The 4,845-nt window shown below is 46.5% G+C and overlaps 1 pseudogene; it reads left to right on the forward strand.

Annotated features, from left to right (window-relative positions):
* Positions 1–3,629: 3,629 nt before the first annotated feature.
* On the forward strand, positions 3,630–4,639 carry LOC110324674 (annotated as a pseudogene).
* The last annotated feature ends 206 nt before the right edge of the window (positions 4,640–4,845 follow it).

Genomic DNA, 4,845 nt, shown 5'->3' on the forward strand with positions numbered 1-4,845 from the left:
TGTATTGAAGCAAATAGAACATCTAGTGATGTTTCCAGCTGGAAAGCAGGAGAGGTGGGATGCTCATTCTGCCTGTAAACCCCCTCCCGGGGCCTTTCTAGTATATCACCTAGCTAGGAAAGATCCAAGTTCTTCCGCTCATTGCTTACTGAGTCCTTCTTCAGGCAACAGATACTGTGAGCTTGCACTCACCCCTCGCCTACTCCGGCGTATCTCGATGCCCATCCCAAATCAGGAAGACTATGACCTTGACTCTCCCATCTCTAGAGTCTTCTATACACAGAAGCATTGGACCCATTTTGGTCAGTAAGTCTGCTGAGGACCACAATGACCTGGGCTAAACAGGGCTACAGCAGCCACTCTGGAGATGCTACAAGGGAGTGTTGGTGGGTCCAACACTGAATTGTATCATCTTTGAGTGTAAGTGCATCATAAGGGCTAGGGTTTCTTAAAGCTGTGGGATTGGCATTGTGTCCATGGGTGTAAGTCCCTGAAACAGTGTCCCTGGCTTGCAGCTCTCAGCTCTGGCCTGCCAAGTCCCAGCTGCTGCTCGGTGTCAAGCTGATGAAAACAATTAACCCTTTCCTTCACATGTGTGATTCCCACCTGCTGAGATTTGAAGGTCCTTCCCTTGCAGTCCAGCTGGCAACAGCAAGTAGATGTCTCACAGCCCTTGTAGCCCACAGCTACAACTAACTCTGCCAGTGGGTATGCTGGTAAGAAAGCTGGGTGCTGAGGCCATGACTGCTGGCTCTCAGCTTTGGACTAGCCTAAAAATATACAGATAGGAGGAGCATTAAAGATGGGCGTGGTGGCACATGCCTTTAATTCCAGCACTTGGGAGGCAGAGGCAGGTGGATTTGTGAGTTCGAGGCCAGCCTGGTCTACAGAGTGAGTTCCAGGACAGCCAGGGCTACACAGAGAAACCCTGTCTCGGGGGGGGGGGGGGGGAAGAAAGGCCATTAAAGTAGCCAGGGTCCAATTTACTTAAACATTAAGGAAAAGTTGTTCTCCTTCACTGATGGAGACTGGGAAGTCTCAGGTCATCCTCTTCCTGCTGCATTCAGGACACACTCAGACCTGGAACCAGACAGAACCAAACTGTCTGTGAGAAGACAGATTTCCCACACAAGCTCTCTCTCTCTCTCTTTCTCTCCCCCCTTCTCTTTATCCCTGTGTATGCGTGCATGTATGTTTGTGTCTTTATGTGTGTGTGTGTGTGTGTGTGTGTGTGTGTATGTGAGAGAGAGAGAGAGAGAGAGAGAGAACACAATACTTGGATATTTGCACCACCCCTTCCCCTGTGCTTTCTGATTGGAATTCTGACACTACTTCTGCAGATGAGACGGTTACAAGATCCACTCATAGTTGCCTGGCTGAGAGACAGTCACCACTGAATACCTGTCCCTCTCTTGGATCACAGTCTAATAAAGACCCAGAGAGAATCTGTTCTGTCACTGTGCACTCAACTTCTGAGTGTAAGTGAGTGAATAAAGGAAAGAGACAGTGCTGAAGCCCATGGGCTGCTAGGAAGTGTGAGCGTGGACTTAGTACACTGAATACAGCACGAAAGCACAAACTTTCATTCCCCGTGAACGAATGTCCTAGGAGAGAGAGAGAGAGAGAGAGAGAGAGAGAGAGAGAGAGAGAGAGAGAGAAGTTAGTTGACACAGCCAGGAAGGGTGTATGTGATCTGAAAGGAAGTTTTTGTGATTCTATCAAAAAGATATTTACTCCTATTGTTCATGGTCAGAGAAGCAACCTGCCCATACCCTCATCTGTAGAGCTGGGTTACCAGCAGGCTGGCTTCCTCTATGCTCACTCCCTGGAGGCCAAAGCAGTTGATGGAATATCACAAGGGCATCCTCAGCCATCAAAATGTCACTCTAAGGACAGGAAGGACAAAGTGGCTCCTTGTTGCATAATTTGACAGGCTTTCATGGAAACCGATTATATCTCTATGTACTAAGGAGCCTCCACTTAATCTTTGGTGCCTTTCCCCCTTTGTTTGATTGGCAGGTTTTTAATTAATCATGATTCTAAATCACTTCATTATAGCTGGTAGTCCTTGCATTAGTAAACTATTCCTTAACTGCCCTCCTTCCACCTTGACCTTCTTCTTGACTTACCACCCTGTTACTGAGGATTCTTTCCCAAATTGTATGGAGTCACATCTAGGACTCTACTGCACACACCTGAAAGGTCAGTGGGTGGTATAACTGGGGAGACCTGCGTGACATCAGGAGGGCTTATCTGATACCACTGCAGCTAGACAGTTCCAGGATATCTTTGGTCTCCTTTCCACTCACCCTGTACATTGTCCCTATAAAACTGCAAACCACCTCTCAAGTCATTGCTCATGTTCCCATTCGTTACCTTCCTACCATCCCATTTCTGTCATGAAGACTGGGAAGGACTAGGTGGGAGATGAAACATAAGGCAGAATAGCATGAAACATGGCATAACAGGAGACTAGAGTAGAAGATTAACATCAAAATTAGCATATGAAGACTGGGGCAATGGCTCAGCTGTCAAGAGCACTGACTGTTCTTCCAGTGGCCAGGGATCAGTTCCCAGCACCCACATAGCAGCTCACAACTCTCTGTAGCTCCAGTTCCAGGGGAATCCAACACCCTCTTCTGGCCTTCAAGAGTACTGCACACACATGGTACACATCCATTCATTCAGGTAAAACACTCCCCCCCATAGGATTCTTTTAAATAAGCATAGGAAAGACCCAGTTGGAAGAGATAAAGATTAGAGCCCTTGTCATATCTCTTCCTGATCCCTCCCTCCACCTTCTCACCTAAGCCAACATGGAACAAAGTATGAGACAAAGAAGCATGCTGTACAAGTGACTTAAGAGTTCCATCCCACTGGGCCTGTACAGATGTCACTCACCTTCTTATTCCCTTGGTAGTACATTCTTAAGAAAATGTCCCACTGGGCGTGGTGGCGCTCGCCTTTAATCCCAGCATTCGGGAGGCAGAGGCAGGCGGATTTCTGAGTTTGAGGCCAGCCTGGTCTACAAAGTGAGTTCCAGGACAGCCAGAGCTATACAGAGAAACCCTGTCTCGAAAAACAAAACAACAACAAAAAAGAAAGAAAGAAAGAAAGAAAGAAAGAAAGAAAGAAAGAAAGAAAGAAAGAGAGAGAAAATGTCCCTTAAACTGGGCAGTGGTGGCACATGCCTTTAATCCCAGCATTAGGGAGGCAGAGGTAGGCGTATCTCTGAGTTTGAAGCCAGCCTGATTTACAGAGCAAGTTCCAGGACAGCCAGGGCTACACAGTGAAAACCTGACTTGAAAAACAAAAAACAAAACAAAAACAAACACCCTCCCCTCCCCCCCAAAAAAAGAAAATGTTCTTGTTTCTACTACTCATGTGTGGCAGTCTAATTTCTTCCCCTGGAATACAAGAACCTGAAAATCATGGTGGCTACACCCAAGACTCACTCTGGCATCTGTCTATATATAATAAAGGGCACTCCATGGTCTCACTTGGGCACCTGGAGCACCTTGCTAAGCATTCTCTTAAAAGCAACAGGGGAGAATCGCACCCAGGATGTAGAGCTGGCTGTCGAATGACGCTGAGTTTGGTGGGGTAGAGAGTAGGGGGCGGTAGTTGGGGGTGGTGGGAGAAGGAGGAGGCGGCGAATCACTTATAAATGGCGCCCAAGCAGGACCCGAAGCCGAAATTCCAAGAGGGCGAGCGAGTATTGTGCTTTCACGGGCCTCTTCTTTATGAAGCAAAGTGTATAAAGGTTGCCATAAAGGACAAACAAGTGAAATACTTCATCCATTATAGTGGTTGGAATAAAAATTGGGATAACGGGTGCCAGAAAGCAGAGTACTCAAATACGTGGACACCAATTTGCAGAAACAGCGAGAACTCCAAAAGGCCAACCAGGGACAGTATGCTGAGGGCAGGATGAGAGGGGCTGCTCCAGGGAAGAAGACATCCAGTCTGCAACAGAAAAACGTTGATGTGAAAACAAAAAAGAACAAGCAGAAAACACCTGGAAACGGAGATGGTGGCAGTATCTGTGAGACACCTCAGCCTCCTGGGAGGGAGAGAGCCTGGGTAGATCCTACCGTTGAAAATGAAGAAACATTCATGAACAGAGTTGAAGTTAAAGTGAAAATTCCTGAAGAGCTGAAACCCTGGCTTGTGGATGACTGGGACTTGATCACCAGACAAAAGCAGCTTTTTTATCTTCCTGCCAAGAAGAATGTGGATTCCATTTTGGAGGATTATGCAAATTATAAGAAGTCTGGAGGAAATACAGATAATAAAGGAGTACGCTGTTAATGAGGTGGTGGCAGGGATAAAGGAGTACTTCAATGTCATGCTGGGCACTCAGCTCCTCTACAAATTTGAGAGACCACAGTATGCAGAAATCCTCTCTGATCACCTGGATGCACCCATGTCCCAGGTGTATGGAGCAGCACTTTTGCTGAGATTATTTGTGCGAATTGGAGCGATGTTGGCCTACACACCTCTAGATGAGAAAAGCCTTGCTTTATTACTGAACTATCTACATGATTTCCTCAAGTACCTGGCGAAGAATTCCGCAACTTTGTTCAGTGCCAGTGATTATGAAGTGGCTCCTCCCGAGTACCATAGGAAAGCCGAGTGAGGGGTGTGCCCTCCCTCTCTCTCACTCATGCTTGGATCTCTGTAAACAGTTTGGTTCTTAGTCCTTCTCTTGTACAGATGATGTACTTTGAAGACCGTTAGTGTATAACAGAGTTGATGTTTGTTTTCTGTTTGATTTTAAACAGAGAAAATAAAAGGAGTAACTGCTCCTTTTTTCTTTCTTTTTTTCATTTCAAAGTTTCTACC

Source organism: Mus pahari, chromosome 7 (genome assembly GCF_900095145.1).
Source record: "Mus pahari chromosome 7, PAHARI_EIJ_v1.1, whole genome shotgun sequence".
Classification (NCBI taxonomy): domain Eukaryota; kingdom Metazoa; phylum Chordata; class Mammalia; order Rodentia; family Muridae; genus Mus; species Mus pahari.